Raw genomic sequence first — 14,365 nt, forward strand, 5'->3', positions numbered from 1 at the left:
CATTGGTTTTATGGAACTTTGTGGGTTGACTTGAAGCACTGCAAGAGAGAAGTCATTAACAATATATTTGTGGCTTGTGAAGCTAATATGAGTCGTCAATAAGGACCAGTAATCACCAAATATGATTACATGGATTGTATTTAGGATGCTCATCAATCCAGTATATAAGCAGAACAAAAATAAGTTCAAGAGATACAACTATGCAGCAGGTAAGTTAAAAAAATCTCAGTAGATTGAGCTGTAATAAAATGAGAAACAGAATAGTGACAGCCACAACAATTACTAAACAAATCAAAGTAAACAGGTGTTCCATAAAGACACTTACCTTGTTCTAAACAAAGTTCAATTACAGGACCATCTATCCAGTATTTCTATTTAGGGAGCATAGAAGGTGTCAGCATAATATAGACTTCTGTAGGAAGTCTTGGGAAAAGGGAATACGTGTTTAGCCTAAAGCTTCACACTTGCCTGAAGAAAGTAAGCAGAGGTCTGTTTCTCTCCAAGTCTAAAAGGAGTCTGACTTTCTAACTGTGGGAACACCAATTAAAATAACAGGAGTTTCAGAAACATCCTTATCTCCTTTCACACCACTAGGAACCAACCACATTGTTACTTGAGAGAAGCATTCACAACCTCCTTTAAGTTTCCCACCCCATTGAAACTTGCAATGTAAATCAGAACCTTGAATGTCTTGCCGTCCTGGTACTTGTTGAACAGAAGGTCTCTTTTGACCATTAATTCTCCATGCTGAGTGTAGATTGCTTGTTTTCACTGCCACTCAGATCAGAATCCTCAGTATTCTCTGGGATAGTATGCAGTACTTGTTCTGCCGGCAGACTTAGTTTCTCCCCCTCTTGCCTTCTCAGCCAGCTGTCTCCAGCTTTCACTTGGCTTGACATATCACTAGCCCTTTGCCAGGGTTTGAATCTGGCTCAATCAGCACCACAGGCCAAGACTCTTTTCCTGTCTCGACTCCAGACAAGATACATAAAGATCCCCCTCATGCTGGGGATGTGCTGTTGCAGGTTCTTGGACTGCCACCAATTTCTGAGATTCTCGCCAATTTTCTGTAGCTTATTGAAACTCTGACCATTGCCCTTCAGTTGCTGTTTTTACTTCTGGGAGAGGTACTGTCACATCATAAAGGGGACACTCCACTCTACTGTGTATCCAGTTGGGGAAACCACCCATTTAATGGCAGTATTTGTCACAAGGATCACCTGGAAGGGACCCCTCCATCGAGGTTTCAGACACATCTACCGAACAGCTTTCTTCACCAAGACCCAGCAAATCAATCAACAGCTTGCAATGCATGACTTGCAAAGATCTAAGAGGCGGGGGGACAGATGCTGGTCCACTGTGGAGCTGTGGTTGTCATGATTTGCGACGCACGGTTTTCCCTAAACAAGTGCAGGCAATTCAGTACCAAAAAACCCACCCCTTTCCCATGCATCCAGCACTACCTTAACCCCTTCGCCGCGGCAGGAATTCCGCCGCGGCGCTGGGGGGGTTTGGGGGCAGTTGCGGTGGAGCTGTGCTCGTGACGGAACCACTCCGTCACGAGCCACGGGTGAGCTGTGCTCATGACGGAGTGGTTCCGTCACGTCTTCGCCCACTGCGCTAATCGCCCGCACAGGCGGGGAATTAGCGCCGCGTGGGCGGAGCGGCCGCCAATGGCCGCAGCATGACGGAACCACTCCGTCATGAGCACACGGCACCCGTGGCTCATGACAGAGTGGTTCCGTCATGAGCACGGAAAGGGTTAATGTAGAAAGCCTTATTGTTTATGAATGCTAATATATGTTTGTGAGAGTCATGTGCTTTAATACATATTTGTGACCTTGCTTGTAAACTATGTATGATAACGTTCGTTGTTGTGACACTTAGGAAATCATTATGGTTCAGTGGGATAACCTGTTTGTGAAAAGCATGCTGTTGCCAAGTCGGAAATGCCTCGGGAACATTTGAAAACAAAGCGCATTTGCAACAGCGCTCAGGGACGTTTAAAACGGCAAGCGCGTTGGATGGAAACAAGGTTTGTGGGACAAAATGCTTCTTGGCAAGGACCGGTAATGAAAACCGGCATGCCGCTAGCAACGTCAAGACATTCACGCTGCACGTAAACAACGTGGCAGCCATCTTGGGTGTGGTCTGACTATTTAAGACCACACCCAACTTCCAGAAGGTGCTTAGACTTCTGTCTTCCTTCGCGAGGACACCTGCTTCAAGATCTGCTTACCTGGTACACCGGCGTAGTTCCTATTTTCGGTATTCTGCCATGCTGAAATCTTCCAGAAGCCCTCATCAACAACGGAACCTGAAAGGAAAGGAAACGGAAGAAGAAAGTTAAGTACTTTGTTCTTTCATTTGGCACCCATCGCAAGACAGAACTAGTTTCTTTATGAAAAGACAGACAATTTTTGGACACACTTTTCTAAAGCATAGGAAGGTTAAACAAGCAAAAGAGCCTGTTAGAATTTTGTTGAACTTTTGTTGGACATTTGAACATTTGGCGCATAGTTACAGACATCCTCTGTTGGGCATTTGGACATTTTTGCGCATAAAACAAAGTATATGGTATTGTTATTGGGAAAGTGTTCTCTACAATTTTGTTTTAGTGCACAGGTTTGATTGGAGAAGCAGATGAAGAAAGTAAGCTGAGCTCTTCATTTGCTAAAAAAGATAATTTGTTTGCGCATTTTACCTAATACTCAAATATCTTCAACATCTATATGTTTCCTTTCTAAAGATGATGAGCCTCTTGAAGTAACTTCTACGAGACACATTCATCCATCTTTTCAAAGTTCAGCGGCACAACACAGACCTCCTTAAGAAATCCACAAGACATACTAGGACGTTCCCCCATCAGCTTCAGATCGCAGGTAGGACATTTAGATATTTAATAAAGGAGTATATACGCAGAATACCCAGTGCCTTAAATTACAGGAAGTCCTTATACAGTGTTTGTCTTGTTGCCTCGCAGGTCGACAACAAGAGCTCACCAAACGTCCAGTATCCGGCCCTCCTCTCTGATCCCTATTTTTAACCTAAGTGGGTCTAAATCACAGGTTACTGCATGTCTCTGCGAACCTAACTACGCACAAGACAAGGTAAGAGTGGATAGTTGTCTGACAGTGGTTCAGTCGAAGAGCAAGGTCTTAAGGTCCTTCCTGAATTGAGGTAGTGACAATGATTGCCTGAGGCAGAGAGGCAGTGTGTTCCAGGTGTTTGCTGCAAGGTAACAGAAGGATCTTTCTCCAGCTGTGGTCTTGCGGATATGTGGGATGGTAGCCAGGGCCAGTTGGGTGGAGCAGAGGTCAGTGGTGGGTACTTGGAATGCAAATTGGTGGTGTACCTGATGGAGCAGGGTTTTTACTTTCAACCCAAATACCTGTTTCATTTTCGTATGTTATAATTAAAAGTACTACTGATTAATTATTAATTATTAAAGGTTTGTCGAGTCTTGTCTAATCAACCTTATTAACAGAAGAATTACACGTGGGAATGCTATTGCATGGCTAAAAAGTGAACTAAGTTGGTGAGCAATCTGACCGAATAGATGTTGCTTATGTGATGTTATGTTGTTTTGCGCTTATAATTAATACGCATTAATGGCTTTTGATGTCGCAAATGGCTAGATAAATACATACACATAAGGGTATTAGCAGGAGAATAACACTGTATAATGACAAATCCGGGAGAGATGCCAAATGCCCCTGAATGTTAAGATTTGTTACTAATCCAAATGCCGACATGATGAACTTATAATGGTCCCACGAATGAGATACATTTTATCCTAAAGAGACATCCGTAGAAGTAACAAATTAGTTATGGACTCCTAATTTCTGTTCATTATTTGAGACTATCAATGCGTGTGAAAAACTATCACTGTATCCCAATGTACCAAGACAACATAATTTCCGCCATTTGACTGTTTTGTAAGATATGATTGCAACATGTGGAATGTAAATTTGGTATAAATATTAGTAGACTAGAGAGGTCTAGCGCCACTTCTTCTCGAACTGATGATCAGAGGTCCCGATGCTGACGGAGAGGACGGTGACTCTACATGACGGCTAGAAACTCTAACTATTTTGCTGAGGACCGGTTCTGACTTAGGATCTGACTTTTAGCCAGAATAGGTAAATATGAGAGAAATGAACTTGCATTTAATTGGCTTTTCTTACAATTTTAGATAAACAATATTCTGTTTGAATTACTGTGTCGGGTGGTTATTTTATTGTCATGTTTATTGAATATTGAGTGTAATATGATTTTTCACCAGATCTATAGCAACTAGTTGATGCTATTGACCTCAAGGTATCTGCAGATTGGTTAGGTACAGAAAAGTGTTTCCCCTTATACATGGCACGGATAGAGTGGTAGGATGAATGTTGGTGTTATGGGCCCCACCAGCGTGTGATGTGTGTGTGCGTGTGTGACTGTGAGATCACCCTGTCCGTGGAAGTAGAGGGGATTCGGAAGCTCCGATCTGCACCAGTTTCTTGGTAGCAGAATGATGGTTAACTATTGTCTTGATCTGGTGAATATGCGTGTATATAAGCTTATTGATTATTGATTGATATTGATGTTTGTACTAACACTGTATGTTGAAGTCGTATTGAGTTTTATGTAGTGTGTACGGCTTCTGGGACGTAGGAAGTCGGTGACAGTTCCGTAGTAGGGTAGAGGGAGTGCTGCTCTCGGAAAAAGGTGGGATTGTTAGCCCTGTATGTAGACAGGGGAAAACGTGTGACAATTGAAGCTGCGCGTCGCATTGTCTGGGTTCGATGAGGTAGCATCGCTGTGTGTTACCATTAGAAACGTATTTTCTGTGTGAGAGAAGTGTATATGATAGCGAAGGTTATCTGTGAAGTTCTGGTCTTAGGTATCAGGGATCCTTATGGCATTCCGATAACGCTTATCACTAGAAAGGTAATAGGTATTCTCTGAGCTTGTTAGAAGGACAGAGCAGAGGTAAGCGCTGTTTTGTTAACGTGTGATATAATTCTGTAGTAGGACACACTGTTCGCTGTTCTCGGGAAAGACAGAATTCTGTGTGAATGTACTACATTTTCTGATGTGAAAGTGCGTGAATGAGAAGGCATTCTGGTTAATTGTGAAACTCTTAGGAGCATTCCGGAGAAAACAGTTAATTGGTGCTTGTTAGAAGGGTAGAGTAGAGGGATGTGCTACTTTATCAACGGAAGTAACGATTCTGTAGTAGGGCAGAGGTAAGCACTGCTCTCGGGAAAGGCGGAATTCTCGTGGGAAAGGTCTTTTGCTGGTCTGTGGCTAGCGAAGCAGACAATGGAGATGTTTGTATGTTGTAACTAACAGACTCGTAGAAGTTGAAACAAAGTCTACCGAGTAGTTTTGTAAAGGAGGGGTAGACGAGAGAGACAGGAGACAGGAGCAGAAGCTGCTGCAGCGACTGCTGACGTCAGGAAGACCGCGCTGTGATTGGACAGTGGGTTAGAACGGTGGAAGCACGGTGATTGGTGTGCTAGTGTACGCCGCGCAAGGATTGGGAGACATACAGGGTGATGTAGACGCTCCAGGATTGGTGCGTTGGTGTGGGTCGCGCTGGGATTCGTGGACTGAGTCAGTGACGTAGACGCTCCAGGATTGGTGCGTTAGTGTGAGTCGAGCTGCAATTGGACAGGAGATCGTACAGTTGTAGAAAGACAAAAGGGTTGGGGAAAATAAGAAAATGTATTACCACGCTGAGGAAAAGAAAAATAAATCCTTGTTTAGTAAAGTTAAGAACTGGTTTGACAAGGATAAGGATATTGTGACTAGGGAAGGACAGTTACTTCCTCCGATAAGAACCCCTGCATCCTTCATGGTTGCGAAATATGGGTATCATACCTGTATTTGGTTAGACAACTGGGTAAAGTATACTAAAGAAGATGGAGTTTTAGCGTTCCCAGAGCATGGTTCATTTAATCTGGCCATAATGAGGAACTTACGGGAGAGGATGATGGGCCTAGAGCCTCGGCCTAGGCCAACGCAGTTCGAGGCATTGACTGAATGGGAAGATGAAGTGCCTGAGCGAGAAAAGCAGAGGAGTGGAGGAAATTACAGGTATATGTTTGGGCGAAAGTATGATCGCGAAACTCATCATGATCGGATGAGAAGATGGCGAGATGCCAGCATGACTGAGGGATTATATCCTGTAAGAACTGCAGAGGAGACAGAAGGGAGAAAGTGTACAGAGAAAGAACATAATGTAGAAACAAGGAGGTATGGGGCGAATGAGTCTGATGACGATGTCTTAGATGACATGTTCTACAAAAGACCACCCCTGTATAGACGAGAACCAGAGGTAGGAACAGCAGTTACCCCAATGAGAGACACCCTGCGGATTATAAAGACAGAAGTTATGACCCCTGAGTTGAAAAGCAGTAGTTCTCTGGCGGAAAGAGAGAGAGAGAGAGAAAGGGAAAGGGAAAGAGAGAGAGAAAGAGAAAGGGAGAATGAAATCGAAGATGAAAAGACCAGAGAACTAGCAAGTACCACATTGGAATTGACAGAGAAAATCAGGGAACTGACAAAAAATCTTGAGGCCGTTACGGTGCCTGTGACAATAGGTCCGGTTATGCCGATTTTTGACAAGCAGAGGACTGGCGAAAGTGGTGTGACAGTTCCATATGTAGCCAACAAATTGATTGTTCCTCCAGAGCAGACAGAAATGAGAACGGGAGAAAATCAGTGGAGACCAGGAGAAAATCAGTGGAGACATACCATATGTGGAGGAGAGTTGAATGTGCAGACTAACTCAGGTTTGAATTCTGGTTGTGTGGAAGGAAACAGAATGATTGGAGGATCGATCTTAGAACCACAAAGAGTGACAGAACCAGGGGGTGCAGAAAAATCCGCAGGGATAAGAAGACGCCACCACACTTGAAAAGAAACCAGCCCATGATCTGAGCCCAGGGGACTGGGTAAGAATAAAAGTCCACAGAAGAAGGAATTGCCTGGTTCCAAGGTGGGGAAGGCCAAGACAATTTTTTAACCAAGGAGGGACAAGGAGCCAAGTTAATAAGGTCCTGCTCGTAGGCACCAAGGAAGTACTGTATGAGGAAATGAGCAGTTCCTAGGGATAGTTGACTAAGAAGGGGGGACGGGGAAGAACAGGTCTTTCTTCAAAATGCCCTCTCACACCCCAAAGGATGTCATGCTTCATCATTTGGGCATTTGCCCCTCGTCAGGCCGGCGCTGCAATGCCTGACGGGCTCCCGAAACCGGGGCTCTTTATCGGGGATCTTTTGAAGAAGCCGTAAGGGTGCGTGTGGGTGTGAGGGCTGGGTAGTGCACAAGGTGTGAGGTAAGTAAAAAAAGGTATAGAGCCATCCTACTTAATTCAAGTTTTAATTATTGAGGTAGCTCCAGCCTAATTAAAAATATGTGGAAGCCCTGTGTAGGAGTAATGTTCCATAAGGGCTAATCAAGCGTGGATGTGGTCAACATGTTTCGTGCCCCTGCTGCCCCAGAAGGGGTCAATGGCACTTCGTCAGGACCAATTTGAAAGTGTAAGGTGAGTGCACTACCGTTTAGCACTAGTTGCTACAAACGGTAGGGGGTATTAATTAGGAACTGGTACTGGGGTATAGAGAGACCTGTGGGAGAAGGGAGAGAAAGGGAATAAAAAACAACAAGGAATGGGGGAAGAGAAACACAACCAACGGTTAGACCAGCCTAGAGGCATACAATACATACCAAAATGTTTTCACACTATGTGGAACATAATCACACCCCAAATGACCTAGAATGGTCCATTCTAGAGGCCTTCCCTACCATCACAAAAGAAGCCCTGTTAAGGAAGGAACAATGCTGGGTTTTCAAGTTGGGGTCACACTCAAGGGGTTTGAATGATGATATACCTTGGGCTGAAATGAATCATTAAATCTAGCCCACCCATGCCATTTCAGAATGATGTTAACCGTAACTCCTTAGAGTCTCCCTTTTACATTTCCCCTCGACAGCTGACATAGGCTGCCTTCTGGTTAATGATTATTTTTGGTTTGTCCCCATGTGGTTTTTTACTACCCACATCGTGAAACTTCACGATCTATAAAATTTCTTAAAAAATCACTTAATAAACCACTTAATAACATAAACATCATCTTTGGCCAGCTGTCTTCACCCCACACGTAATAAAGATGACATTTTTCTCCCTGTCAAATATGATAAACATCGATACTCCTCAGTCCAAATCTTTTCCTCTCCCCGTTACAAACAACATGGCTGCCATGATCAAACTCTGGTCGCAACCTCTTTCCGAATGTCATCTGAGAGAAGCGCCAAGGAAGCCCTATCCAAAATGGCCGCTAAGTTTAAGGACGTTTCTAACAGCGTTACTTAAGGATATCCCCCGGAAGCATTCCCTACGGGGCCCAGAGCGAGGGTAGGACATCGGCAAGTTGCTCGTCTACTTCTGTGAGTACTCATCGTCTGTCTGGATCTAGACGGTAAGCTTTGTCGCCGCTCAGGAATTGCGACCGTGTGGGTGTATTTTGACCTTTTTACCTATTTTGTCTTCGTAGATACCGGAGCAACTAATGTGCTCTGGCCTTATCCCCGTCAGCCGGGACTAGGTCACAAGGGGTGAGTCTTTGCTGTGTGCCCCTCGCAGTATACCTTTGACACTAGCGCGTTCAATTGCATGCCTTGATGTTGGTTAAAAAATTCACCATTAGTCCTTTTTCCTTTAGGCTGGCTGTTTCTCAGCCCCTCTATACCAATAGTCAGTCAATTTCTGGTTCTACCACGATCCGTTTTATTTAATTTTTTGTCAATACATATGTGCATAGTGACGGTCGTTTATAGAGAATCTTGGACCAACTATTACGATTGTTAAGATGAATATAATTGGTTCTTCTATTTAGCCACATGAGAGCTCATTACCGCCTATATTCCGGCGTATTCACGATCACGCTGCACTGGGTCCGCTGCCAAACAACCACCCCTGGCACCTTGTCGCTGATATAGTCAAGACGTATCGACCCCCGTTTACCTTCACCCACTGGCCGGACCTTTGAGACAATACAGTGAACTCACTTTTAAACATCACCTGGGTGTTTTTTGACCCTATCACCCTCCTGTGCATGTATTGTATGCCTCTAGGCTGGTCTAACCGTTGGTTGTGTTTCTCTTCCCCCATTCCTTGTTGTTTTTTATTCCCTTTATCTCCCTTCTCCCACAGGTCTCTCTATACCCCAGTACCAGTTCCTAATTAATACCCCCTACCGTTTGTAGCAACTAGTGCTAAACGGTAGTGCACTCACCTTACACTTTCAAATTGGTCCTGACGAAGTGCCATTGACCCCTTCTGGGGCAGCAGGGGCACGAAACATGTTGACCACATCCACGCTTGATTAGCCCTTATGGAACATTACTCCTACACAGGGCTTCCACATATTTTTAATTAGGCTGGAGCTACCTCAATAATTAAAACTTGAATTAAGTAGGATGGCTCTATACCTTTTTTTACTTACCTCACACCTTGTGCACTACCCAGCCCTCACACCCACACGCACCCTTACGGCTTCTTCAAAAGATCCCCGATAAAGAGCCCCGGTTTCGGGAGCCCGTCAGGCATTGCAGCGCCGGCCTGACGAGGGGCAAATGCCCCAATGATGAAGCATGACATCCTTTGGGGTGTGTGAGGGCATTTTGAAGAAAGACCTGTTCTTTCCCGTCCCCCCTTCTTAGTCAACTATCCCTAGGAACTGCTCATTTCCTCATACAGAAGGCCAAGACAAGTCATTCTGATCACAACGACTGCTGTGAAGTGTGCTGGAGTGAAAAATTGGATACATGCAAGTCACACAGTGAGAGTTCCAAATCCAAGAGACTGCACTGGAAAAGAATACTTTGAAGAATCAGATTCCAGTGATGATGCAGACAGTGAGGCAGTAAAAAGGAAAAAGAATCCTGAAAGTGGGGAAAGTGAGTCAAGAGAAATTTTCATCCCACCAGAGGAAGTTCTAAAAAGAACATTGCAAACTCCTGAGACTAGTCCAGATTCTGAAGAAGTGCCTGAAGTTCCAACTGACAGTGACAAACACAAAAAGAAAGAAAGAAAAGAAAAGAACATTCCAACAGAAGTGACACCTGAATCAAATGAGATAATTGGACAGGTTCCACCTGAGATAATTCTTGAAGAAGAAGGGACAGAAAAAGAAAGCGAGGGACAGATTGCGGAAAAACCCCGAGGAGGTGTAGGGAACATCAACAACAAGCTAGGTGAAGGGACAAGTAGACAGAAAGAAGATTGCGTGTCGGAGACCCGAGGAGGGACAGAAGTAGGGAAATCTCAAGTGGTGGAAAAAGAGACTGTTGGAGAAAAGGAAGCTGTTGGAGAAAAGAAAACTGTTGATGAACAAGAGGCAACTGAGACAGAATCTGATGAAAGTGAAAATGAGATACATGGAGGACGAGTTCTGAGAAAGAGAACTTGGATTGGAGAAAGAAACAATAAAGAAGGAAGACAAAAGAGAAATGCTAAAGGAGATCTTTGGCCCAACAAGATAAAGAGACTGAGGTATCGACTGACACGAGTTAACTTTTCGAAAGCTGAACAAGTGAACGAAGTGTCAAGTCAAAACCCAACAAAAGAAGAGGAAACAAAGATATCTGAAGGAACTAAAAGAATCAGAAAACCAAACCAGAAGTATAAGTCACCAGAATGGACGTATGTGGCACTGCCTGAACAAGGAGAAGAGGCAGACAGTCAAGGAAGTCCAGAGGAGGCTTTACTGAAAGTGGTTGATGAAGAAGAAGCAGTGGGAATCCTGAGAGTTATCTTGTCCGACATTGGAGAAGAGATGGATGTTCAGGACCTAATACAGTTTGATGATGATGAAGAAACAGTGAAAAGTGATGAAAATCCAAATTGAATAAATCCAAAAGAAATATTTTGGAGAAGAAAGGAAAAGAAGTAAAATTAAAACAAGTAGATTGTAATAATCTGTTGGGTACTTGCTGCCCTAAAGTTCGGTAGTGGAGTAGAAGAGGCTAAGTCAAAAGACACTGTCAAATTAACAAGATGGCTAACACTGAGAATAATCAAAGTAGATGTACCTTCTTGAAAAGATGGTGCTAGATGTGCTGCTGCTGTACAGGATTATTAATGCTGCTTTGGAGCGTGCTTGCTCTACTGATTTCTTTTAGAGTATCAATAGACACTTTAGAAGGACATACTGAGAACAAGACTAATATAGGGAAAAGTTCACAGAAGATAGTTCCAACTAGAACTAGCAATGTATATATACATAAGGATAGGTCAATTAATGATTTTTCCAGCAATGTGTTTTCAAAACTGCTGTATGAATACGTAAAGACAATGGATGTAAGGGATTGCTACGTCTGTATGCAATTACCTGCTTCTGTTTCAGAAGGAGTGACTTATCATCATCTTCCGGCTAGGTATAGAATTTCATGTAGTGTGTTGATTAGTATATTTTATCAATTAGGGAAATTAGATTATAATATGTCTAACATAGATAATAACTGCCTATGAATAAAGAACTGAATCCTGCAAAAGAAGCTAACACTTTAGGTGAGATTTTTATAGAAACTAGAGAATTAACATTAGAATATGTTTTTAGAAATAATTTAACCTGCAGTTTGAAAGAAGAAGAGAAAACTTTCCTAGATATGGTTGAGAGAAGAAGGTTAAACATGCACAAGAAAGCAGAAGGGCATAAAATGAGTGAAACAATGTGGGATATTGAGAAAGAAAAAGAGTTGAAAAATGGAGCCAGTCCAACTATGGCTATAGATGCACCACAGAAAGGCAAATTATGCATTACCAGGAAGAGATCCCAGTATGATTATTATTTCATAGGGACTAGTGAGTTCCATGATACATGCTTTATTGCAACCGGATGGGGATTTAGAGGAGGAGAAGATCCAGTTTTTCCGGGAGTGTATTATATTTGTGGGAATATGGCTTATTACCGTTTGCCTGACCATTGATTTGGCACATGTTATGTTGGCCTGGTCTTTCCAAAGATTTTTCACATGGATAGAGTAGACAATGCTGAACATACTAATCCCTTAACCCGCTATAGAAGAGAAACATGGACAGAAATTGTAGGAATATTTTTGGAGCTTTAATTCCAGCAGTGGGAATTTCATTGAATGCATTTGGCATTCGGAAGCTGTCAACAGTGGTAGATCGCTTGTCAACAAGCACCGCTGGAGGCTTTCTTTTGGTAAATACTGAAATGGTTGCTTTACGCACTATGGCGATGCAAAATCGACTTGCCCTCGACATTCTTTTGGCAAAAGAGGGTGGAGTGTGTGGAATGCTGAAAGTTCAACATTAGTGCACTTACATTCCTGACGAAAGCAAAGATCTAAAGGTCTATATCAAAAATATTACTGATTTGCATGAAGAATTAGTACCACTAGAAGCTGAAAGTATCTGGACTAAAATGGCTAATAAGATGATTGCTATTAAGAATTTTGTAGCTAAAATAGGTAGTACCATTTTTGGTAAGATATTATTTCCATTAACGTGTGTAATTGTTGCTTTATTGATTCTTAGATTGGGGTGTATGTTTTGTAGATATAGAAGAAATAAAAAGAAAATAACAAGAGAAAATGTTAAAAAGAGACAAAAGAAACCAGAAAGAGATCCACAAGAAATAGAATTAGAAGAATTGAGGGAAAGCATGTATATAGAAACTAAGAGAGAAGATGATATGGAAACAAGGGTTTAAAATTAAACAAGAAGACATTTTGAATTTCTTCAAAAGGGGAAATTAAATTGATTTTTGGGGTTTTTTGATTTTTGTGGTGATAAGATATCACCAAAGGGGGGATTGATGGAGCAGGGTTTTTACTTTAAACCCAAATACCTGTTTCATTTTCGTATGTTTTAATTAAAAGTACTACTGATTAATTATTAATTATTAAAGGTTTGTCGAGTCTTGTCTAATCAACCTTATTAACAGAAGAATTACACGTGGGAATGCTATTGCATGGCTAAAATAATAAGTGAACTAAGTTGGTGAGCAATCTGACCGAATAGATGTTGCTTATGTGATGTTATGTTGTTTTGCGCTTATAATTAATACGCATTAATGGCTTTTGATGTCGCAAATGGCTAGATAAATACATACACATAAGGGTATTAGCAGGGGAATAACACTGTATAATCATTTCCATGTAGTAATTGTGTTTTGTGTTTCTTTTTACTTAAGTTGACCATTGTGGCCTGTTAGAAAATGGCTACCACCCGCAGCCTGCATATGAGTAGATGAATAATTGAATGGAGGCTTCGCGCTGACTGCAACCTTGCCCTCCTGCTGAACTGAAAAGCCAATCATCATGACGACAAATCCGGGAGAGATGCCAAATGCCCCTGAATGTGAAGATTTGTTACTAATCCAAATGCCGACATGATGAACTTATAATGGTCCCACGAATGAGATACATTTTATCCTAAAGAGACATCCGTAGAAGTAACAAATTAGTTATGGACTCCTAATTTCTGTTCATTATTTGAGACTATCAATGCGTGTGAAAAACTATCACTGTATCCCAATGTACCAAGACGACATAATTTCCGCCATTTGACTGTTTTGTAAGATATGATTGCAACATGTGGAATGTAAATTTGGTATAAATATTAGTAGACTAGAGAGGTCTAGCGCCACTTCTTCTCGAACTGATGATCAGAGGTCCCGATGCTGACGGAGAGGACGGTGACTCTACATGACGGCTAGAAACTCTAACTATTTTGCTGAGGACCGGTTCTGACTTAGGATCTGACTTTTAGCCAGAATAGGTAAATATGAGAGAAATGAACTTGCATTTAATTGGCTTTTCTTACAATTTTAGATAAACAATATTCTGTTTGAATTACTGTGTCGGGTGGTTATTTTATTGTCATGTTTATTGAATATTGAGTGTAATATGATTTTTCACCAGATCTATAGCAACTAGTTGATGCTATTGACCTCAAGGTATCTGCAGATTGGTTAGGTACAGAAAAGTGTTTCACCTTATACATGGCACGGATAGAGTGGTAGGATGAATGTTGGTGTTATGGGCCCCACCAGCGTGTGATGTGTGTGTGCGTGTGTGACTGTGAGATCACCCTGTCCGTGGAAGTAGAGGGGATTCGGAAGCTCCGATCTGCACCATACCCAGGTCCCACGTCGTGTAGGGCTTTGTAGGCGTGTGTAAGGAGTTTGAAGGTGATAATTTTGTTGACTGGGAGCCAGTGGAGGTCTCTTAGGTGGCTGGTGATGTCGCTGCAGCAGGGGATGTTGAGGACGAGTTTGGCAAAGGCCTTCTGGAGGTTCAGCAGTTTCTTGAGGAGTTTCTGAGTGATGCCTTCATACAG

General features: G+C 42.5%; 1 protein-coding gene across 6 annotated transcripts in view; it reads right to left on the bottom strand.

Moving 5' to 3' along the window:
• The window catches only part of LOC146871926 (uncharacterized), a 519,066-nt gene that overhangs the window by 350,809 nt on the left and 153,892 nt on the right, over window positions 1–14,365 (bottom strand). For all 6 annotated transcript variants that reach the window (XR_014981220.1, XR_014981218.1, XR_014981219.1 and 3 more), the window contains exon 2: window positions 2,240–2,317. The gene's annotated coding sequence lies outside the window, so the exon portion shown is untranslated. The remainder of the gene's footprint in view (window positions 1–2,239; window positions 2,318–14,365) is intronic.

This window comes from Triturus cristatus, chromosome 1_1 (assembly GCF_964204655.1).
Source record: "Triturus cristatus chromosome 1_1, aTriCri1.1, whole genome shotgun sequence".
Taxonomy (NCBI): domain Eukaryota; kingdom Metazoa; phylum Chordata; class Amphibia; order Caudata; family Salamandridae; genus Triturus; species Triturus cristatus.